The sequence below is a fragment of the Oncorhynchus gorbuscha genome, linkage group LG09 (assembly GCF_021184085.1).
Source record: "Oncorhynchus gorbuscha isolate QuinsamMale2020 ecotype Even-year linkage group LG09, OgorEven_v1.0, whole genome shotgun sequence".
Taxonomy (NCBI): Eukaryota; Metazoa; Chordata; class Actinopteri; order Salmoniformes; family Salmonidae; genus Oncorhynchus; species Oncorhynchus gorbuscha.
The window spans coordinates 93,987,726-94,013,727 of NC_060181.1; the positions used below are offsets into that span (position 1 = coordinate 93,987,726).

The 26,002-nt window shown below is 43.5% G+C and overlaps 1 pseudogene; it reads left to right on the forward strand.

The window, feature by feature from the left end:
• LOC124044281 lies at window positions 1-24,577 on the forward strand (annotated as a pseudogene).
• The last annotated feature ends 1,425 nt before the right edge of the window (window positions 24,578-26,002 follow it).

A 26,002-nucleotide genomic window follows, 5' to 3' on the forward strand; every position in this document is an offset into this window, starting at 1 on the left:
CTGTAGACCTGTACTGCTCTGTGACCCTGGCTCAACGCACAGCCTGCTTGTCTGAAAGTGGCAACGATTTCAAAGTAAGTGTGCATTTAAATGGACAAGATCAGGGTTTCTTAAACTATAGGTCGGGATCCAAAGTGGGCCGTGAGCGAGTGAGAGGTGAGTCGCAAGTTATATAAAATAAATATCTAATCGCACACTATTTCTTCCTAATTTGAATCTCTGGAGGATGATGGTCAGTTTCTAAATTAGGTCTCTGGAGGATGATTTGGGTGATGGGATGGTCATTTTCTAATTCCGGTCTCTGGAGGATGATTTGGGTCATGGGATGACGGTCAGTTTCTAATTTGGGTCTCTAGCTGAAAAAGTTTAAGAACCCCTAAGAATCCTTAACGCTGTTCAGTTCCATTGAAGGTGGTGTTGTTATCATCTAAGGCAGGGTTACCTCAATCTACATTGAAAGGACTAAAACCAAATGAAACTGTAGAAATAATGGACCACATTTATTCCAGTGATTTCCAGTGATGTAAAATACTTAAGTAAAACTACTTTAAAATAGTACTTTAGTTGCTGTTTGGGTATCTGTACTTCACTATTTGTATTTTTGACAACTTTTACTTTTTCTTCACTACATTCCTAAAGCAAATAATGTACTTTTGACTCCATACATTTTGCCTGACAACGCAAAAAAGTACTTGTTACATTTTGAATGCTTATCAGGACAGGAAAATGGTCCAATTCACGCACTTATCAAGACAACACACGGTCATCCCTTCTGCCTCTGATCTGTCAGACTGACTAAACACAAATGCATCTTTTGTAAATGATGTCTGAGTGTTGGAGTGTGACTCTGGCTATCCATACATTTAAAAATCAAGAAAATGGTTGTATCTGATGTGCTTAAAATAAGGAATTTAAAATTATTCATACATTTACTTTTGATACTTAAGTATATACAGAACCAAATTATTTTAGACTTTTACTCAAGTAGAATTTTACTGGGTGAGTTACTTTCCACTGAGTAACTTTTATTAAGTTATCTAAACTTTTACTCAAGTAGGACAATGGGGTACTTATTCCACCACGGGTGTATTCCAAACAGTGGGGCGGGGCAGTCGGTGGAGGAGTTCATTTACGTTTATTAACTCAGTCTGGCTTTCAACTTATTCTTGAATGTTGTAATAGTAGAATAATATTGGAGAGTGCATCACCTGTTTTACTCTTCTCACGTCAGTCATTTTATACATTAGAGAGCCATTTATAACTTGTCAGAAATGTCCAGATCATTTTTTTCAGCTAGTATTTAAATCAAAGTATTGAAAATGTACATTTGAATGGTAATTGGAGAAATTGTTCAACAACCTTTTGGGTAACAATTTCTTTGAACATGTCATAAAGGTTCATAACAAATGTCATAAGCTGACATAAATATGTCATGATCGTGTTGTGACAAAGATATTGCTGTATTTTCTAGCCTTATGACAGCCTATGACACACCCACAGCCTGATACCATATAACGCAGCATAATAGTGGACCTATTACGGTGTTATGATAGTGTTATGATAGTGTTATGACAGTGTTATGACAGTGTTATGACAGTGTTATGATAGTGTTATGATAGTGTTATGATAGTGTTATGATAGTGTTATGATATTGTTATAACAGTGTTATGATAGTGTTATGATAGTGTTATGATAGTGTTATGACAGTGTTATGATAGTGTTATGATAGTGTTATGACAGTACAGTGTTATGATAGTGTTATGATAGTGTTATGATAGTGTTATGATAGTGTTATGACAGTACAGTGTTATGATAGTGTTATGATAGTGTTATGATAGTGTTATGACAGTACAGTGTTATGATAGTGTTATGATAGTGTTATGATAGTGTTATGATAGTGTTATGATAGTGTTATGACAGTGTTATGATAGTGTTATGATAGTGTTATGACAGTACAGTGTTATGATAGTGTTATGATAGTGTTATGACAGTGTTATGATAGTGTTATGACAGTACAGTGTTATGATAGTGTTATGATAGTGTTATGATAGTGTTATGACAGTGTTTTGACAGTGTTTTGATAGTGTTATGATAGTGTTATGATAGTGTTATGCCATTGTTATGATAGTGTTATGACAGTGTTATGATAGTGTTATGATAGTGTTATGACAGTGTTATGACAGTGTTATGACAGTGTTATGACAGTGTTATGACAGTGTTATGATAGTGTTATGCCATTGTTATGATAGTGTTATGACAGTGTTTTGACAGTGTTTTGATAGTGTTATGATAGTGTTATGATAGTGTTATGCCATTGTTATGATAGTGTTATGACAGTGTTATGACAGTGTTATGATAGTGTTATGATAGTGTTATGACAGTGTTATGACAGTGTTATGACAGTGTTATGACAGTGTTTTGACAGTGTTTTGATAGTGTTATGATAGTGTTATGACAGTGTTATGACAGTGTTATGACAGTGTTATGACAGTGTTATGACAGTGTTATGATAGTGTTATGCCATTGTTATGATAGTGTTATGATAGTGTTATGACAGTGTTATGACAGTGTTATGATAGTGTTATGACAGTGTTATGACAGTGTTATGATAGTGTTATGACAGTGTTATGACAGTGTTATGACAGTGTTATGATAGTGTTATGACAGTGTTATGACAGTGTTATGACAGTGTTATGACAGTGTTATGACAGTGTTAGTGTTATGATAGTGTTATGATAGTGTTATGACAGTGTTATGACAGTGTTATGGTGCAGAACATTTGCTGTCTGTCTGAAATTCAGTGAAACCCATTGCCCTTCTATAAGCCTTGTTATTATAGTCACGCCTATATTAGGTTTTGATTGGCCAATGCATGTTAAAGTGAGTCTTCAAGGGCATATGTAAATGATCTGTCTGGCAAATCCAATACAGTACAACACATTACTGAGTACCAATCATTTTTAAGCATAGTGGTGGCTGCATCATGTTATGTGTATGCTTGTCATTGTTACTGGGGAGTTTTTCAGGAAAAAAAGAAACGGAATAGAACTAAGCACAGGCAAAATCCTAGAGGAAAATCTGGTTTAGTCTCATTTCTATCTGTAGAAAAGTTTGTGGTCATACGCACATCCTTAAACATAGGTGCTGGGTTAATACAGAATATTGGTATTGAACAGGAAGGCCCGCCCACTGCTCCCAATTCACCGCTTTATTGACTACGTTTCGATCCGAAACGGATATTCGTCAGGTCAAACACTTTCCAAAATATACACATTTCATCTCACATTGAGGACATGACGCAAAAAAACAGTTGTATATCTATATATTATATATACATAGATATAATCATTAAATAACAATGAGAAGGGTGCATGTCATGGTTCCAGAACATAATATATATTTACAAAATGACCAAGTGGGTAACCTGGAAGGCAAGACAAACTTAAAGTTAAGAAACATGCTCAGGTAAGAAATGGTCTGATATCAAAACTAGTCTAATTTCCACCAGACACTGGGAGATTAATTCACCTTTCAGTGAGGGCAAAAACATAAAACATAAAGCCATATCTACACTGGAGTTATTTACCAAGAAGACCGTGAATGTCCCTGAGTGGATGAGTTACATTTTTTGACTGAAATCTATGGCAAGACCTGAAAATGGTTATCTAACAATGATCAACAATCAATTCAACAGAGCGTTGAATTCAGCGATGTTTGGAAAGAATAATTGGCAGTCCAGGTGTGGAAAGCTCTTAGAGACTTACCCAGAAAGACTCACAGATGTAATCGCTGCCAAAGGTACATCTACAAAGTATTCAAATAAAATAACATTTTATTAGTCAGATGTGCGAGCCCCTAACCAACAATGCAGTTAACAAAAATACGGATAAGAATAAGAAATAAATGTAACATGGTCTATTCCTGCGAGAGCAGTATATCATTCAGTAAAATCACAGGGATCTGGGCCTGTTCCTGGGAGAGCAGTATATCATTCAGTAAAATCACAGGGATCTGGGCCTGTTCCTGGGAGAGCAGTATATCATTCAGTAAAATCACAGGGATCTGGGCCTGTTCCTGGGAGAGCAGTGTATAATTCTGTATAGCATTCAGGAAGGTGTTCTTAATGTTTGGTATACCCAGTGTTTTACAGTTGGCAAATTGTAATGTTCCGAACTGGGCATGTGAGACTGTATCTCCTCTTATGTTATATTTATGTTATGTTATGATTTAGATTATAATAACTTTAGTTCAAAATACAAATGCATTGCTGTTATTCTGTATTTTCAACAAAATGCTTTAGCTTTCATTCTCTTTTATTTCAGAGGAAGAGAGACATGTCATGTGATGATGGACCGAGGTGGGACATGAATTCATTTTCCACTTGTTATTGCACCCTTGCAGTACTACTCTGTACTACACTCTACCACAATACTATGATCCTAATATTCGGAATGTTATGGTGATTATTTATACAGTGTGAAATTGTGTGAAATGTTGTTAATGGTGCAGCTTTAACATATTTGGGGAATACATTTTCTCGTACGCCAAATTATAGTTAGTTACTAACTATAAAAACGGTTTAAAATAATTAATTTAGCCATGAATGTCTATCATCAAATGAACCATTCATAATGGTATTGTTTTGTACCCCTGACCAGGACGTTCCAAGACCAGCTGGCGGAGAAGGTCCGGCCCTTCATAGACTTAGTAGACGACATGAGATCCATAGGGATAGATAAGGAGCTGCCACTGCCAACCATTGCTGTGGTGGGAGACCAGAGTTCAGGAAAGAGCTCTGTGCTTGAGACCCTATCTGGGGTGGCGCTGCCCAGAGGGACTGGTGAGATTCTGTATTGTTTTCTAAACATACAACAAAAAAAAACAAAAAAAATCTATATTAGCATTTTAAATGTCATTCCTAAATCACCCAAAGTCTCTGAAAGTGGTTGTGTAACTTAGACATGATTTGGGCATTGACTCGTTTTTGGTTTGAAGATGCTGAAGTTGTCGATTGATGCCAGTGGCTCGGCAAACAACCCTGAAGCAGGTTTTCACACTGTCCTTGTCCATAGACGAGGTCAGGAAACAGACAGTACAATGGGACCACAGAGACTCGGACATGTTTAGAACCGTTCTAGATGACCACAGCAAAACTTTATTAAAAATGTTAACTGTACATGAGTTTTCTAACCATTTAGTCAGACACTGTAAATGTCTGACATGCTTTCTGAACATTAGAACAATCTTGTTGTCTGTAGCCTCCAGGAGTTAAATATTTATCATGAAATTCATGTCCCGGTCCATTGTTGACTGTACTGTCATATTGTATTGTATTGATTGTTCTGTAATACAGTATAAGGATCTGTCATTGGTACTTCCTTGTTTCCAGGTATTGTCACCAGGTGCCCACTGCTACTTAAACTCTGTAACGACAGGACAGTGAAATGGGAGGCTGTCATCTCATATGGAGGGACAATCATTGAATTTGACGAACCTTTAGAAGTTGTTAGACATGTTGAACAAGGTAAGATGGGAACGAACACACACAAACACACAGACACCCACAGACATATTATTCTATACTGTACATTAACCAGAGGAGGCTCCTCAGAGGAGGAAGGGGAGGACCATCCTCCTCAGTGTATTTCAGAAACATTTAAAAACGTATATTTTTTTAAATAAAACTATACTAAATTTAGCCCTACGTCAACCCAGTCAAAGGATCAGAGAATGAATCTATTACAGAAAGCATAAGCTACAGCTAGCTAGCACTGCAATACATGACATGTGGCGAGTAGGTTATTGAAATAGAGAGAAAGAGAGCTAGCTATATTTCATATTATTTTCACTTTCACTTGCTTAGCTTGCGAAGTTAGCTAGCTAGTTTAGCAGACACCAGGCCCAAACAGAGAGTGATGGCTATGGCTATCCAACAAAGTAACTCTTCCATGTCAAGGTAAGTTTAATAAATTGTTAGCCACTGATTCCCTCCCGATGTAACTGCTAAACTGCTTGCTGCTGACTGAACACTGTACTGCATGATTGTAGCAGGTTTACTAACGTGTTAGCTCTAGTAGCTATGTTGACTATGATGGTATAATATGGTGACAACGATGTCGGCTGTGTGTAGCGCTGATTTGGCTTGGAAAGGTTTTTTCGGCTGGTCACAGACAGCTGATGTATTGTGCACTGAAGTCCCCAAGCAAAGGGTAAAGGTGAGAGGAGGGGAGCGCGTAGATGGGAGGAGGATTTATACATACAATGATCAAAGGGATCATGCTGTTTTGTATTTGGCTGCTCTGAAAGTGAACTGTGATTGCGTGTGATCAGGGGTGTTTTCATTCCACCAATTCTGTTGAAAAATGTTTCTTAAACAGACTCAAACGGAAACAAAACAAGGATGAACATACCTGAATTTGTCCAATAGAAACTCTCGTTTGCAACTGTTAGACTAATGATTACACCCTAGATCAGCTAGATGCAGGCAAGAGTGTGTAAGATGGTATTGAATGTGTCGGTGTCTGTCACCTTGACTACTAAACATTCTCTCAACTTCTGCACCTGCGTTGTAAACTTTCATTCATAGGCTAGGTTGTAGTATGATGAGTATGATGTAGTAGCCTAAACCTATCAGAGTTACATTGAACTGGGTGAATGGAATATGAATGACAGTCATCCAATAGGTTGTAATTGAAATAAGGCCATGCTCATAAATATATATTGTTCTCCCTTATCTTAAACGGCACATACTGCCACTGACATTGACATATCTATTATAATTTAACTACAGAATATATATTATAATAAAATTAGTTCTATCTGGGTATAAGACAAACAAACAAACAAACAAACTCATGAATATTTTCCCATTGATTTAACAGCTCAGAACGCGTTAGCTGGAAAGGGAGTGGGGATATGTGAAGCCCTGATCACTCTAAAGATCCTCCACGGTGTGTGACCTCAGTCTGATTGACTTACCAGGGATCACCAGGGTGGCTGTGAAAGGACAACCAGAAGACATTGGAGTCCAAGTAAGTCTGTCGTTAGAGTGTATAGCTTTTGGACTTGGTCCAGTACGTTGTTTGGTTATCTCATGACTCTTGGTTCTCATCTCGTGATTCACAAAGGATGAATTGTTTTAGACACGTGTACAGACTTTATACCATAATTGCTAGCAAGGTACATGTAGCTATGATGGATGATTCTGGTGAAAGGCACTTTGAATGTGTTGACGTTGAGGAAGGTTGAGCGTCAGAATCATGAAGAACAGAGTGCTGTCACGCCCGCTCTCCCTCCCTGGCGCCAGGCTACCCGTCATCATACAAACATGTTACCAACATTACGCGCAGCTGCGCTCATTGAACTCAACCTGGACTCCTTCACTTTGTTTATTACGCCCTGTATATCTGTCTGTTCCTTGGTTGTGTTCCCTGTGTCCGCATTGTGTTTATGTGTTCCTGTCCAGACGTGATTCCTGTTCCGTTTCATGTCCGTCAGTTATTAAACCTTCACTCCCTCTACCTGGTTCTAATCTCCTGCCCTACCAAGTGCCCCACACAGGGCAATATCCCGGTAACAAGGGTCTGATACCCTCTCGTGGATTAATCACATAACTGGTTCAAATGCTTGAATCCTGACTGCTTTGTCACATTCTTCTTCCTTTTTTTGCTAGATCAATAATCTCATTTCGAAATTTATAAAGAATAAGAGAACCATTATTTTGGCAGTGGTACCATGTAATGTTGACATAGCAACAACAGAGGCTCTGAAAATGGCACAACAAGTGGATCCTGAAGGCACAAGAACTCTGGGTAAAGAAATTGTATATACGGATGTATTATTTTATACGATTTTGGTATTGGTAAAGTTATCATAATCCTTTTAATTTGTCTTCAAGCCATTCTGACAAAGCCAGACCTGATAGACCCGGGAGCAGAGAAGAATGTGTTGGAAATTGTCCACAATAGAGTCATCTTTCTTGGCATGGGCTATGTCATTGTGAAATGTCGTGGTCAAAAGCAAATTGATGAAAACATGTCAATAACCCATGCGATTGAGGAGGAGTTGGAATTCTTCCGAAATCACGAGCACTTCAGGTAAAATGTGTTCTTGCCATGTGTTAAGTAAACTTGCATCTTTGTTTTTGATGGCTTTACATCTGAAAATGTTCAGGGCCCCAAACTGTGGATTTCAGGATTTTATGATAATTTTTTCTTTCACATCCTTTGAGAGTAGTTCCATATAGTATTTATTAATGGTCTTTCCTTATGAGTCCCTCCCCTCCCTTCTCTTACATTTCTGCGTATTGTACTTTTTAACATTCAAAATTAAATGGCTAAATGATCCTTGGTATAATCATAAAACAATTCCATATGTTAGCTTAGCACATATCTCTAGCTTAAACAGAAGGATATTGATGGTTTTTGTATTATGTTAATTAGATATCTGTGGGGGCGTGACCATTGTAGGCCAAAGGTTATACCATACCAGGTTATGGCCAATTGTTGGGATGAAATACTGTGTTTGTTATATTTCTCTCCCTTACAATGTATAGATCCCTCGTGCGTGAGGAGAAGGCAACCACCAAGTGCCTAGCCAAAAAGCTCACCAATGCCCTGGTCAAACAGATCAAGGTTAGTCCAACCACATACCCTATGGTTATCTGTTCCCCTTACACCCAGTGCACACTGGAAAACATGTGGTCTGGTACCTATTAATAGTTAACTTGTATGTTTGCTCCTGGTCAGACATATCTGCCCCAGATGTCAGAGAAGATAAAGGAGCAGCTGGGGGAGGTAAAGCATTCGTTGAGTAAATTAGAGGACGAGCCTCCCCTTGAACCTGAAGAGAAGAGGAAGTACCTCATTCAGGTAGGTGCATCTTTCACCTTTCCGTCTTTCAGCTTCGTAAACTTCTTCTTTTGTACAACATTTCCTTAAAAATGTATGATGTAGGGTTGGAAGCCATACTGTTGCACAGTAGTCCAGGTGTGTTATTGTCATGGTTTGGTAAATTGTCAGTAGAATGTCCTATAGAGAATTTTGGCAATGGTACCTGGTGTAAAGGCATCAGCTCTGTTGCACATCCTCTGCCATTTGGATTGGTCAGATTTGCAACACAGGTGTACGAGTAAACATACTGTCCAGGAAATAAATAAAACAGCATTTTAAATCTCTACTCTACTTCCACTTCCTCCACTCTCCTTCCTTAATTTCCCCTGATTATGTTTGTCACCAGGTTAAACAATACTTTACCTTGACAGCTGATTTTACAAAAACACTTGGACAAGCCACTGTAAGATAGTTCTTGTTTAATATCTGTAGAAGACGTAAGGTTGGATGGGTCTTGTGGAGACATTTTATTAAACAGTCATCTAAAAGGACTAAATATGAAACATTTTAACAGGTTTCATTATTATGTTTCCTTCTTCAGGTCATAACAGATTTCAATGAGCAGATTACCCAACTGTCCAAAGGGGATATTATCGTTGAGGAGAATCTGTTTGTTCTCATGCGAAAGGAATTTACAGAGTGGATGGAATGTCTCAACAATGCCAAATCACATTGTAGGTACAATTTGAATAGCCCGGGTATTGCTCATCATAATACCTTGTATAACCAATAAATATTTATGTTTCTAAATATCCGTAATATTTACTGATATAATTATTACACTACTAATAGTTATGTCATACAACAGTGATTATAATCTCCAATAAATGATTAACATTGTTTTCCTGAATTTAGACCACAAAGTAGTGCAACAAGTGGTGGATGAATATGATCAGGAGCACAGGGGAAGTGAGCTGTCAGGTTTCAGTAACTACAGGGTATTTAAACGTGTTGTTCAGAAACTAGTGGCTGAACTTAAGACACCAGCCATGACGACACTACAGAAGATCAGAGGTAAGTGACCAAAAACCCATGGTCATGTCTACTCCATCTCTCCCCCTCTGGCACTTGTTGTCACCAGTTTATTCATTATTACGCACACCTGTCACCATCGTTACGCACACCTGCGCCTCATGAAACTCACCTGGACTCCATCACCTTCCTGATTACCTCCCCTATATCTGTCACTTCTTTTCGTTTTTTCCTCAGGCGTTATTGTTTCTGTTCTGTGTTTCTGTCTGTACTCTACTCATGTGTCTTGTTTTGTTTCATGTGCGTTTGTTTATTTTATTGACTTCCTGTACTTGCTTGCTGTTTATTAGTGTTAAATATTAATGTTGTAGAATAATTACATTTACATTTACATTTACATTTAAGTCATTTAGGAACAGGGTTTTCAGAGGACTTACAAATTGGTGCAATCATTTGACATCCAGTGGGACAGTCACTTAACAATAGTGCATCTAAAACTTAGCTGGGGTGAGAGGGATTACTTAACCTATCCTAGGTATTCCTTAAAGACTGGGGTTTCAGGTGTCTCCAGGTGGTGATTCCATTGTCCAAAGCGTCGTGGGGAGTTTGTTCCACCATTGGGGGCCAGGGCAGGCAGTTTTGACTGGGCTGAGCGGGGGATGCCTCAGTGGTAGGGAGGCGAGCAGGCTTCCATGGATGCCAGTGCCCTTGTTTGGGGATGCCTCAGAGCCTGAGGTACTGAGGTGCCGTTCCCCACAGCTCCGTAGGCAAGCACCATGGTCTTGTAGCGGATGCGAGCTTCAACTGGAAGCCAGTGGAGAGAACGGAGGAGCTGGGTGACGTGAGAGCTTCCATTGCCAACGGGCTGCTGGGGATGAGTTCAGGGGTTTAATGGCACAGGCAGGGAGCCCAGCCTTCCATTGCAGTAATCCTACGGGGGATGCCTCAGCTGGACCTGCGCCAGGCTTCCTGTTGAGCCAGGGCTACTGGGGATGCCTCAGCTGGCTACAGGAACGGGCCTTCCCATTGCCAAAGCGACAGGGTGATGCCAGGATCACGCCTGGTTCTTGGCGCTCTGGGAGGAGGACACCCATTGCCAACCTGACTGGGGATCATGGCGGGCAGTCCTGGCCCGGGAGGAAGAGCTTCCGTCTTGCCGAGGTTCAGCTTGAGGTGGTGATGTCATCACACTGATATGTCTGCCAGACATGCAGGCTTCCACCTGGTGCCAAGGAGCTACTGGGGAAGATTAAGCTGTGTCGTCTGCATAGCAATGATAAGAGAGACCATGTGAGGTTATGACAGAGCCAAAGTGACTGGGGTGTATAGCTGGAGAATAGGAGAGGGCCAAGAACAGAGCTTCACCATTGCCAGACAGCTCGGGACGCCCACCTGGTAGGAGCGACCTGCCAGCTACTGGGGATGCCTCAGCTGGCCGCGCCGGAGATGCCCATTGCGGAGAGGGTGGAGAGGAGGATCTGATGGTTCCCATTGCCAAAGATCTAGAAGGATGAGAGCTGGGGATGCTTCAGCTGGCGGAGCGCTCCATTGATACAAAGACTGGGGATGCAGTCTCAGTTGGTGACTAGTCTTCCCATTTTGTCATTCAAAGCGGGAGAGCTGGGGATGCCTCAGGGCTGGTCTGTAATTGTTGACATCGGAGGGATCCCAGGTAGGTTTTTTCTGGGGTGCAACTGGCTCGCTTCCATTGAAGCCAAATGTTATAGAAATACACCTCACCAAAGAGAAGGAACAGGGTTTTCTGGGGCTTTTTTACTGGTGACATTTGGTCCAAGTGCAACGGACGAAGCAACCGTGGATGCCTCAGCTGGCTCGTCAGGCTTCCATTGCCAAAGCTACTGGGGATGCCTCAGCTGGCTCGTCAGGCTTCCATTGCCAAAGCTACTGGGGATGCCTCAGCTGGCTCGTCAGGCTTCCATTGCCAAAGCTACTGGGGATGCCTCAGCTGGCTCGTCAGGCTTCCATTGCCAAAGCTACTGGGGATGCCTCAGCTGGCTCGTCAGGCTTCCATTGCCAAAGCTACTGGGGATACCTCAGCTGGCTCGTCAAGCTTCCCATTGCCAAAGCTACTGGGGATGCCTCAGCTGGCTCGTCAGGCTTCCATTGCCAAAGCTACTGGGGATGCCTCAGCTGGCTCGTCAGGCTTCCATTGCCAAAGCTACTGGGGATGCCTCAGCTGGCTCGTCAAGCTTCCCATTGCCAAAGCTACTGGGGATGCCTCAGCTGGCTCGTCAAGCTTCCCATTGCCAAAGCTACTGGGGATGCCTCAGCTGGCTCGTCAAGCTTCCCATTGCCAAAGCTACTGGGGATGCCTCAGCTGGCTCGTCAGGCTTCCATTGCCAAAGCTACTGGGGATGCCTCAGCTGGCTCTCAGGCTTCCATTGCCAAAGCTACTTCCCATTGCCAAAGCTACTGGGGATGCCTCAGCTGGCTCGTCAAGCTTTCCATTGCCAAAGCTACTGGGGATGCCTCAGCTGGCTCGTCAAGCTTCCCATTGCCAAAGCTACTGGGGATGCCTCAGCTGGCTCATCAGGCTTCCCATTGCCAAAGCTACTGGGGATGCCTCAGCTGGCTCGTCAGGCTTCCATTGCCAAAGCTACTGGGGATGCCTCAGCTGGCTCGTCAAGCTTCCCATTGCCAAAGCTACTGGGGATGCCTCAGCTGGCTCGTCAAGCTTCCCATTGCCAAAGCTACTGGGGATGCCTCAGCTGGCTCGTCAGGCTTCCCATTGCCAAAGCTACTGGGGATGCCTCAGCTGGCTCGTCAGGCTTCCATTGCCAAAGCTACTGGGGATGCCTCAGCTGGCTCGTCAGGCTTCCATTGTCAAAGCTACTGGGGATGCCTCAGCTGGCTCGTCAGGCTTCCATTGCCAAAGCTACTGGGGATGCCTCAGCTGGCTCATCAGGCTTTCATTGCCAAAGCTACTGGGGATGCCTCAGCTGGCTCGTCAGGCTTCCATTGTCAATGCTACTGGGGATGCCTCAGCTGGCTCGTCAGGCTTCCATTGTCAAAGCTACTGGGGATGCCTCAGCTGGCTCGCCAGGCTTCCATTGTAAAAGCTACTGGGGATGCCTCAGCTGGCTCGTCAGGCTTCCATTGTCGAAGCTACTGGGGATGCCTCAGCTAGCTCGTCAGGCTTCTATGATTCTGCTGGCTCAACAGGTTCTCTAGCTCATCAGGCACCCATCTCTCAGCCGGCTCTACCTGTTCCCGCGACTCAGCCGGCTCTACCGGTTCCCGCGACTCAGCCGGCTCTACCGGTTCCCGCGACTCAGCCGGCTCTACCGGTTCCCGCGACTCAGCCGGCTCTACCGGTTCCCGCGACTCAGCCGGCTCTACCGGTTCCCGCGACTCAGCCGGCTCTACCGGTTCCCGCGACTCAGCCGGCTCTACTGGTTCCCGTGCCTTAGCCGGTTCTACAGGTTTCCGCGCCTCAGCCAGCTCTACAGCTTATCGCGCCTCAGCAGAAGCGACCGGCCCTCGGTACCATCCCTCTGATCAGCGTCCTGCGGCTGGAGCGGCGCATTGCAGGGAGGGGTCATAGAGCATGGCGCTTGGAACGCCAGGGTAGTGGGTTCGATTCCCGGGATCACCCATACGTAGAATGTATGCACACATGACTGTAAGTCGCTTTGGATAAAAGCGTCTGCTAAATGGCATATATTATTATTATTATTATTATTACCCCCGCTCCCCCTCTCTGGTGCTCTCTGTCACCAGTTATTTCATTATTACACCTTATCGTTTCATGTCTATACGCTAATCGTGTTTCTTATTTTGTTTCATGTTTGTTTATTAATTAAATTCACCCCCTGTACTTGCTTCCTATTTATTAGCGTACACGTTACAGCTCTAGGTTAGATGTGTTTTTCATCATGCATGGGTCTCTATGGTAGTAATGACAAGACAAACATGCCTATTATATTAAGCATTAACACCCAAGAAAGCAGGTATTGGTGAATCGCACCCCCCCAACCACATCATCAGGGCTGAAGTGGAGAAGGTCGAGAGCATTAAGTTCCTCACTGTCCAAAAGGCTAATGAGTTAAAATGCTCCACACATGCCCACAGTAATGAGGAAGGCGAGACAGTACCCCCTCAGGAGGTTGAAAAACTTTGTCACGGGCCCTCAAAGCCTCAACAAAGTTATACAGCTGCAACATTGAGAGCATCTGGACCAGCTGCATCACTGCTTGGTTTGGCAACAGCACCATACTGAATCGTATGGCCTCACAGAGGTGCGGACATCCCAGTACTTCACTGGGGCAGAGTTCCCTGCCATCCAGGACATCTATATCAGGCGGTGTGAAAGGCCCGGAAAAATGTTATACCCCAGCCACCCAAGCCATAGATTGTTCTCTATGCTTCCCTACAGCGAACGGCTGCTGAACAGGCTCCTGGACATCTTCTATCCACAAGCCATGAGACTGCTAACTAGATAACAAAATGTCTACCGGACTATCAGGGTTGACCCCTTTCTTTATTTGCATCTTTGCACTCTATGCAAGCTCACAGAACTCTACAGACACACACACACACACACACACACACACACACACACACACACACACACACACACACACACACACACACACACACACACACACACACACACACACACACACACACACACACACACACACACACACACACACACACTGTCACTCCAACATACACACACACGCTCACTTCATTTGGTCAACCACGTAACATCTACACACATTTATACTGACTCTGAACACACTCACACTCAATCGTCATATACACAGATGCTACTCTGTTTATCATATATCCTGATGCCTAGTCACCTTCCCCCTATAAAACAATATACATACAGTATCTAACCATACCACTTCACTATCCCTGCACATTATACATATGGTACTGGAACTGACCCCGGAACTGACCCTGTATATAGTTACTGACCCTGGTACTGACCCTTTATACAGCTACTGACCCTGGAACTGTCCCTGTATATAGCTACTGACCCTGGAACTGTCCCTGTATATAGCTACTGACCCTGGAGCTGTCCCTGTATATAGTTACTGACCCTGGAACTGTCCCTGTATATAGCTACTGACCCTGGAACTGACCCTGTATATAGCTACTGACCCTGGAACTGTCCATGTATATAGCTACTGATCCTGGATCTGTCCCTGTATATAGCTACTGATCCTGGAACTGACCCTGTAACTGACCCTGTAACTGACCCTGTATATAGCTACTGACCCTGGAACTGTCCATGTATATAGCTACTGACCCTGGATCTGTCCCTGTATATAGCTACTGACGCTGGAACTGTCCCTGTATATAGCTACTGACCCTGGAACTGTCCATGTATATAGCTACTGACCCTGGAACTGTCCCTGTATATAGCTACTGACCCTGGAACTGTCTATGTATATAGCTACTGACCCTGGAACTGTCCATGTATATAAGTACTGACCCAGGAACTGTCCATGTATATAGCTACTGACCCTGGAACTGTCCCTGTATATAGCTACTGACCCTGGAACTGTCCCTGTATATAGCTACTGACCCTGGAACTGTACATGGAGATAGCTACTGAACCTGGAACTGACCCTGTATATAGCTACTGACCCTGGAACTGTCCCTATATATACTTACTTGTGTTCTTATTTCTCTAGCGTTTTTGTCCTACTTTATGTTATTTTTATAATACTTCATTGTTGGGTTTAGAGGCATTTCATTGTACTTTTGCACGTGACATTTGAACTTTAATTGACTAAATAGGACATGTTGAAGGGATTGTTCACTCAAATGACAAAATAATATATTGGTTTCCTTATTCTGGAAGCAGTCTATGGACAAGGTGTGACATTAATCCATGCTTTGGTTTAATCTACCTGTTTCCATTTTTCACTCTTCATGTCCAAATGATCCTAGTGTATCTCAAATTGATTGTGTAGCTCAATGGAGTTACTCAATGATTGTTTGGACAGGAAGCACAAACAAATTATAATATTGGGACTATTGACTTGTAATTTGGCTGAACTATCCCTTTAAATAAAAACATTTTGTGGAATATATTTACCAAATACATTTATCTCTAAACATCACTTTGCCAAATACATTTGTCTCTAAACATCTCTTTGCCAAATACATTTGTCTCTAAACGTCTCTTTACCAAATACATTTGTCTCTTTTAACATCTCTTTACCAAATACATTTGTCTCTAAACATCTCTTTGCCAAATACATTTGTCTCTAAACATCTCTTTGCCAAATACATTTGTCTCTAAACATCTCTTTACCAAATACATTTGTCTCAGAACATCTCTTTACCAAATACATTTGTCTCTAAACATCTCTTTACCAAATACATTTGTCTCTAAACATCTCTTTACCAAATACATTTGTCTCTAAACATCTCTTTACCAAATACATTTGTCTCTTTTAACATCTCTTTACCAAATACATTTGTTTTGGTTTTTCAGACATGGTGCAAAAGCAATTTGATCATTTGTCCAGAGAGAGTTTTAAGAATTATCCTTATCTTCATCTGGTCTCAAAGGTAATGACAATTGTAAAGTGTTAAGTGTTAAATTGTTAAGTGCTCTGACATGAAAATCATACAGTGCCTTGCGAAAGTATTCGGCCCCCTTGAACTTTGCGACCTTTTGCCACATTTCAGGCTTCAAACATAAAGATATAAAACTGTATTTTTTTGTGAAGAATCAACAACAAGTGGGACACAATCATGAAGTGGAAGGACATTTATTGGATATTTCTAACTTTTTTAACAAATCAAAAATTAAAAAATTGCGCGTGCAAAATGATTCAGCCCCTTTACTTTCAGTGCAGAAATCTCTCCAGAAGTTCAGTGAGGATCTCTGAATGATCCAATATTGACCTAAATGACTAATGATGATAAATACAATACACCTGTGTGTAATCAAGTCTCCATATAAATGCACCTGCACTGTGATAGTCTCAGAGGTCCGTTAAAAGCGCTGAGAGCATCATGAAGAACAAGGAACACACCAGGCAGGTCCGAGATACTGTTGTGAAGAAGTTTAAAGCCGGATTTGGATACAAAAAGATTTCCCAAGCTTTAAACATCCCAAGGAGCACTGTGCAAGCGATAATATTGAAATGGAAGGAGTATCAGACCACTGCAAATCTACCAAGACCTGGTCGTCCCTCTAAACTTTCAGCTCATACAAGGAGAAGACTGATCAGAGATGCAGCCAAGAGGCCCATGATCACTCTGGATGAACTGTAGAGATCTACAGCTGAGGTGGGAGACTCTCTCCATAGGACAACAATCAGTCGTATATTGCACAAATCTGGCCTTTATGGAAGAGTGGCAAGAAGAAAGCCATTTCTTAAAGATATCTATAAAATGTGTCGTTTAAAGTTTGCCAGAAGCCACCTGGGAGACACACCGAAGAAGGTGCTCTGGTCAGATGAAACCAAAATTGAACTTTTTGGCAACAATGCAAAACGTTATGTTTGGCGTAAAAGCAACACAGCTCATCACCCTGAACACACCATCCCCACTGTCAAACATGGTGGTGGCAGCATCATGGTTTGGGCCTGCTTTTCTTCAGCAGGGACAGGGAAGATGGTTAAAATTGATGGGAAGCTGGATGGAGCCAAATACAGGACCATTCTGGAAGAAAACCTGATGGAGTCTGCAAAAGACCTGAGACTGGGACGGAAATTTGTCTTCCAACAAGACAATGATCCAAAACATAAAGCAAAATCTACAATGGAATGGTTCAAAAATAAACATATCCAGGTGTTAGAATGGCCAAGTCAAAGTCCAGACCTGAATCCAATCAAGAATCTGTGGAAAGAACTGCTGTTCACAAATGCTCTCCATCCAACCTCACTGAGCTCGAGCTGTTTTGCAAGGAGGAATGGGAAAAAATTAGTCTCTCGATGTGCAAAACTGATAGAGACATACCCCAAGCGACTTACAGCTGTAATCACAGCAAAAGGTGGTGCTACAAAGTATTAACTTAAGGGGGCTGAATAATTTTGCAAGCCCAATTATTCAATTTTTGATTTGTTAAAAAAGTTTGACATTTCCAATAAATGTCGTTCCACTTCATGATTGTGTCCCACTTGTTGTTGATTCTTCACAAAAAAATATAGTTTTATATCTTTGTTTGAAGCCTGAAATGTGGCAAAAGGTCGCAAAGTTCAAGGGGGCCGAATACTTTCGCAAGGCACTGTACAATTCTTTAGGCTGAAATTAAATTCTTAGTTAGTGGCACTAGCAAGAAGAAAGAGAAACTTGAGGCAAAGCAGCACTTAAAAATCACAATGTTTATGGAGAATTACAATTGACATGTTGTCCCATGTTGGATTGTAGCTTGAACTGTTCAAAAGAAAACATCAACAGACACTTAGATCATGTCGAACTGAACTTTGTTCTGAAACAGTAACAATATTTCACTGCCTCCCTGCATCCAAGATTCGTTATGTCTTCATGGAATCTTCATCTTTGTTTGAACTCAGAAAAACATTGAAACAATCCAGGAAAAGCAGTCAAACATAGTGAAGGAGAGGATCGTGGAGCAGTTTGAGATGGAGATGCAGGTCTACACACAGGATGAAATCTTCAACAAACAGAGTCGAAAGGAGGGAACAGCAGAAGGCTCAGATCAAGACACCAGGAGCAAGTACCCTGGGCTGCTCAAGGCATACTATGAGGTACAATGCAACACATCTACTGTGCAGTATGTATAGAATGTTCCAGAAATAAAATCTAATTAACTAAACGTGCAATTAACATATAACTGGCATGTTATGTAGCTTGCTTATCCGGTTTGGAGCGAGTGGTCACATCGGCGCTTCGCTCCCGCGACTTTTTACATTTCATTATATTTCATTATTGCACAACGGATTGATTTGTCTAATCTTAGCAATTTCTTCTCAGCTAGCTACATAGCCGTCTTTGTATCAAAGATAATTGCGTAATTATCGTATTTCGCCGTCCTAACGTAGTCTTCACTAGCCAGCTAGCTAACGTCCACTGATTAGCTGCACTGGAGAAACTATTACACTCAACTGAACGACTTGATCAGTGTAGTGTTAGCTAGCTACATAGCTGTCTTTGCTGTCTTCGTATCTTCGTTCCAAGATAATTGTGTTGTTTAGGTTTAGAGTGTGTAGTCTTAGAGTGATTATCTTAATTTACCGAGGTTAGCTAGCCAGCTATTTGTCGTCCTTAACGTAGGAGACTCTGCTAGCTAGCCAACGCTAGCCAACGTCTTCTGAATAGAACTCAACAACCCGGTCGCATTCACAGGTAGTATCACATTTTCATTTCATTTCATTACAGTACAACTGTTTGATTTTTTTTGATCGTAGCTAGCTATATAGCTAGCTACATAGCCGTCTTTGTATCAAAGATAATTGTGTAGTCTAGAGCAATTTTCTAGGTTAGCTAGCCAGCTATTGTCGTTCTTTTAACGCAACGTAATGTAAACAACACTATTAGTTAGCCAGCTAGCCCCCCGAATAGCAGCACTGTAGAAACTATTACACTCAACGGAACGACTTGATTAGTGTAGTGTCAACAACGCACCCACTGCCAGCTAGCCTACTTCAGCAGTACTGTATCATTTTAATCATTTTAGTCAATAAGATTCTTGTTACGTAGCTTAACTTTCTGAACATTCGAGACGTGTAGCCCACTTGTCATTCCAATCTCCTTTGCATTAGCGTAGCCTCTTCTGTAGCCTGTTAACTATGTGTCTGTTTATCCCTGTTCTCTCCTCTCTGCACAGACCATACAAACGCTCCACACCGCGTGGCCGCGGCCACCCTAATCTGGAGGTCCCAGCACGCACGACCCACGTGGAGTTCCAGGTCTCCGGTAGCCTCTGGAATTGCCGATCTGCGGTCAACAAGGCAGAGTTCATCTCAGCCTATGCCTCCCTCCAGTCCCTCGACTTCTTGGCACTAACGGAAACATGGATCACCACAGACAACACTGCTACTCCTACTGCTCTCTCTTCGTCCGCCCACGTGTTATCGCACACCCCGAGAGCTTCTGGTCAGCGGGGTGGTGGCACCGGGATCCTCATCTCTCCCAAGTGGTCATTCTCTCTTTCTCCCCTTACCCATCTGTCTATCGCCTCCTTTGAATTCCATGCTGTCACAGTTACCAGCCCTTTCAAGCTTAACATCCTTATCATTTATCGCCCTCCAGGTTCCCTCGGAGAGTTCATCAATGAGCTTGATGCCTTGATAAGCTCCTTTCCTGAGGACGGCTCACCTCTCACAGTTCTGGGCGACTTTAACCTCCCCACATCTACCTTTGACTCATTCCTCTCTGCCTCCTTCTTTCCACTCCTCTCCTCTTTTGACCTCACCCTCTCACCTTCCCCCCCTACTCACAAGGCAGGCAATACGCTCGACCTCATCTTTACTAGATGCTGTTCTCCCACTAACCTCACTGCAACTCCCCTCCAAGTCTCCGACCACTACCTTGTATCCTTTTCCCTCTCGCTCTCATCCAACACCTCCCACACTGCCCCTACTCGGATGGTATCGCGCCGTCCCAACCTTCGCTCTCTCTCCCCCGCTACTCTCTCCTCTTCCATCCTATCATCTCTTCCCTCCGCTCAAACCTTCTCCAACCTATCTCCTGATTCTGCCTCCTCAACTCTCCTCTCCTCCCTCTCTGCATCCTTTGACTCTCTATGTCCCCTATCCTCCAGGCCGGCTCGGTCCTCCCCTCCCGCTCCGTGGCTCGATGACTCATTGCGAGCTCACAGAACAGGGCTCCGGGCAGCCGAGCGGAAATGGAGGAAAACTCGCCTCCCTGCGGACCTGGCATCCTTTCACTCCCTCCTCTCTACATTTTCCTCCTCTGTCTCTGCTGCTAAAGCCACTTTCTACCACGCTAAATTCCAAGCATCTGCCTCTAACCCTAGGAAGCTCTTTGCCACCTTCTCCTCCCTCCTGAATCCCCCTCCCCCTCCCCCCCCCCTCCTCCCTCTCTGCAGATGACTTCGTCAACCATTTTGAAAAGAAGGTCGACGACATCCGATCCTCGTTTGCTAAGTCAAACGACACCGCTGGTTCTGCTCACACTGCCCTACCCTGTGCTCTGACCTCTTTCTCCCCTCTCTCTCCAGATGAAATCTCGCGTCTTGTGACGGCCGGCCGCCCAACAACCTGCCCGCTTGACCCTATCCCCTCCCCTCTTCTCCAGACCATTTCCGGAGACCTTCTCCCTTACCTCACCTCGCTCATCAACTCATCACTGACCGCTGGCTACGTCCCTTCCGTCTTCAAGAGAGCGAGAATTGCACCCCTTCTGAAAAAACCTACACTCGATCCCTCCGATGTCAACAATTACAGACCAGTATCCCTTCTTTCTTTTCTCTCCAAAACTCTTGAACGTGCCGTTCTTGGCCAGCTCTCCCGCTATCTCTCTCTGAATGACCTTCTTGATCCAAATCAGTCAGGTTTCAAGACTAGTCATTCAACTGAGACTGCTCTCCTCTGTATCACGGAGGCGCTCCGCACTGCTAAAGCTAACTCTCTCTCCTCTGCTCTCATCCTTCTAGATCTATCTGCTGCCTTCGATACTGTGAACCATCAGATCCTCCTCTCCACCCTCTCCGAGTTGGGCATCTCCGGCGCGGCCCACGCTTGGATTGCGTCCTACCTGACAGGTCGCTCCTACCAGGTGGCGTGGCGAGAATCTGTCTCCTCACCACGCGCTCTCACCACTGGTGTCCCCCAGGGCTCTGTTCTAGGCCCTCTCCTATTCTCGCTATACACCAAGTCACTTGGCTCTGTCATAACCTCACATGGTCTCTCCTATCATTGCTATGCAGACGACACACAACTAATCTTCTCCTTTCCCCCTTCTGATGACCAGGTGGCGAATCGCATCTCTGCATGTCTGGCAGACATATCAGTGTGGATGACGGATCACCACCTCAAGCTGAACCTCGGCAAGACGGAGCTGCTCTTCCTCCCGGGGAAGGACTGCCCGTTCCATGATCTCACCATCACGGTTGACAACTCCATTGTGTCCTCCTCCCAGAGCGCTAAGAACCTTGGTGTTATCCTGGACAACACCCTGTCGTTCTCAACCAACATCAAGGCGGTGGCCCGTTCCTGTAGGTTCATGCTCTACAACATCCGCAGAGTACGACCCTGCCTCACACAGGAAGCGGGGCAGGTCCTAATCCAGGCACTTGTCATCTCCCGTCTGGATTTCTGCAACTCGCTGTTGGCTGGGCTCCCTGCCTGTGCCATTAAACCCCTTCAACTCATCCAGAACGCCGCAGCCCGTCTGGTGTTCAACCTTCCCAAGTTCTCTCACGTCACCCCGCTCCTCCGTTCTCTCCACTGGCTTCCAGTTGAAGCTCGCATCCGCTACAAGACCATGGTGCTTGCCTACGGAGCTGTGAGGGGAACGGCACCTCAGTACCTCCAGGCTCTGATCAGGCCCTACACCCAAACAAGGGCACTGCGTTCATCCACCTCTGGCCTGCTCGCCTCCCTACCACTGAGGAAGTACAGCTCCCGCTCAGCCCAGTCAAAACTGTTCGCTGCTCTGGCCCCCCAATGGTGGAACAAACTCCCTCACGACGCCAGGACAGCGGAGTCAATCACCACCTTCCGGAGACACCTGAAACCCCACCTCTTTAAGGAATACCTAGGATAGGATAAGTATCCCCCCCCCCCTTTAAGATTTAGATGCACTATCTTAAAGTGACTGTTCCACTGGATGTCATAAGGTGAATGCACCAATTTGTAAGTCGCTCTGGATAAGAGCGTCTGCTAAATGACTTAAATGTAAATGTAAATGTTATCGACAAACTCACACACTTTCTCATCAGGGCCTTCCACAAATTTGTGGAATCAAACCCACAAATGTTGATGCTCCAGATACTCAACTAATCTAAAGAAGGCCAGTTTTATTGCTTCTTTAATCAGGACAACAGTTTTCAGCTGTGCTAAGATAATTGCAAAAGGGTTTTCTAATGATCAATTATCCTTTTAAAATGATAAACTTTGATTAGCTAACAAAACGTGCCATTGGAACACAGGAGTGACGGTTGCTGATAATGGGCCTCTAGATATTTCCAGCTACAATAGTAATTTACAACATTAACAATGTCTACACTGTGTTTCTGATCAACTTGATGTTATTTTAATGGTCAAAAAAGGACATTTCTTTCTGAACAATAAATTATCAACATTTGATAAAATCTGGCAGCCTTTCCTCTCCTACTTGGACGAGTCGGCGCTGTGAATTTGTACTTATTAACGCACTCTCAATGGTAAATTTTTTATCTACCTTTGGGCAGCGTGTGCTGGCCCTACCACCCGAGCAGTTGGGAGGGGGGGGAATGGGGGATGGGGGATAGGGGGGACATCTTCCCTCTTTCTTTCTACGTGTCCTTGTTTTGTATGTCGTGTTCTGTATTATTTGTTCTGCACCCAGAACTCTGGGTCTTGTTGTTCCTGTATGCTCTTTTATGTTTAGATAAGAATTGTATACCTGTCATGTATACCTATACACCATTCTTGTGTGTGTTTAATAAAAATATTTGAAACAGAAGTGGTGCAGTGAGTAGGTAATAGGGTGCCGTTTGGGATGCACACCATGTTACCTGGTCGATTGGCAGGTCCACTGTTAGTTGTCCATCCTCTTGTATCTCTGCCACCCCGACCGTCTCCCTCCTCCTTGATTTGGCTTTGAACACACTGTCCTCTGAGGAGAGACCAACCAGACCATTAATCACCATTAGTCCTTCTAATGACACTCAGTCAGTCAGCCACCTGGGGCCCAAGGGGCACCCTAGTCCCTAATTAGTGCACTTCTTTTGACCAGAACCCTGTGGGAACTTTATGGGGAGTAGGGTGCCATTTGGGTCACAGCCAAGTCTGTCTGTCTGTGGTACCATCCTCTTTTGCTCTCTCTTATTTCTCCTTTGACTGTGACCTAATCAATGAGCCTGTCAGTCAGGGTTAACATCCTGTCCACATCCGTACACTGTCTGGCTCTGTTCTCAAACCTAAACGGTTGGCTTGAGCGCTCCTTCCTGCCTCTACCCCACAGAAGCTCTGACAAAGGCCATAGGCAAATAAGTCAGCTTAAATAAACTAAAGTTATGACGGAAAAAAAAAAAAAAAAAAAAAAAAAAGGACATTTCTAAGTGGCCCCAAACTTTTGAACGGTAGTTTACATTATATAGCTCTGCTCCAGCCTGTACAATGAACCCATGACATCATCAATGGGATGATCAGATCTCTAATTAATACATTAAGACAATTGTTCCCAAAATACATTGTTGTGGCAGGGTTGCATTATGGTATATTGCATTTTGCAGACCTATCAAACTCTGAAGTCTATATGTTCACCTTACTGAGTCTTTGGTGTCATTTGGTAATCTTTTGGTTGCCTTGTGGCCATCTCATCACTTCTAGCCCTCACTCTCCTTCCCACCTCACCTCTCTCGCAGATTGTGGTGCAAAGACTGGCTGACCAGGTGCCCATGATGATCTGTTACTTCATCCTGAAGCAGTCAGCCAAGATTGTGTGCAGTGAAATGCTGGATCTGCTACACAGAGACGACACTGATAACATCCTACAGGAGGATTCAGAGATCGGACAGTATCGTGCAAAGTTGCAGGCCCAAGCGGATCGCCTTATACTGGCCAATGACAAAATCAGCAGCTTCTGAGTAGGTGATGTCTTGTCAGTTACAATATTCAGAGATCTTGAAAATGAAACCGATTTATAGAAGTATAACCAGATTGTTGGAAAGGTCACTTTCGGCTAAATGCTATTTATTTAAATAAGATATATTTTGTATATTTGTATTCAACAAATGTGTAAGAACGGCTAAGATCAGTGAGATGCTATACAGACGACCCCAGTGAATTCCTACAGGAGAAACCAGAGGACGGACGGAAATGTAAAAGGTTGTGGGACCAAGCGGATCGTCTTTGACTGGCCAATGACAAGCGGATCGTCTTTGACTGGCCAATGACAAGCGGATCGTCTTTGACTGGCCAATGACAAGCGGATCGTCTTTGACTGGCCAATGACAAGCGGATCGTCTTTGACTGGCCAATGACAAGCGGATCGTCTTTGACTGGCCAATGACAAGCAGATCAACTTGGACTGGCCGATGACAAGCGGATCGTCTTTGACTGGCCAATGACAAGATTAGTAGACTGTGGTTGACAATTTGTCTTTGCAGAAATTCTGAGATGTAGTCAACAAAGCCTGCAATAATTATACCTACATGTATCATTTGATTAGCATACAGGACACTATATGTTGGGCATCTCTACATTTGATCAAAAATGTGTTTAAAATAAAATGATGTGACAGTTGTATCATCACATATCTGCATTGTGTTATTATATTTTCATCTCAAAATTTACTGAGGAAATATGTGAAGATGGTTGATAATATTATTTAAAGTGACAATCAAAATGAATGTTGTATCCATTTTCTGATTGGTCAGAGCAGATCAATGTTGAGAATAATTGTATAATGGCATTATAATATCTTGATGCCTGTTTTTTTTTAAACCGTGTTGAGGATCAGCGTGGTGGATGTGTTGTTACCTACCCTTACCACCTGGGGGCGGCCCATCAGGAAGTCCAGGGTCCAAGATGGAGAGGGAGGGGTTTAGTCCCAGTACCCTTACCACCTGGGGGTGGCCCGTCAGGAAGTCCAGGATCCAAGATGGAGAGGGAGGTGTTTAGTCCCAGGGTCCTAAGCTTAGTGATGTGTTTTGAAGGCACAATGTGTGGTAAGGATGTCAGGTTCCTCTGCAATAAGTCCAGGATCCAAGTTATAGGTGGTGTTTAGTTTAGTCCCAGGGTCCTTAGCTTAGTGATGTGTTTCTGAAGGCACAATGTGTCCCCACGTCTTCATTTGGACATTGAAGTGAAATTGTGTATATTTGGCCCCAAACATTTTTCTTTACAATGTCAAATGAATGTACTGTGTTCAAGGTTTCATGATGCTTGTCTGTAAAGCAAAGTAGATCATTTTAAGATGGTTCCTAATCGAACATCTCTGGAGAGACCTGAAAATAGCTGTGTAGCAACGCTGCCCATCCAACATGACACAGGGGATCTGCAGAGAAGAGA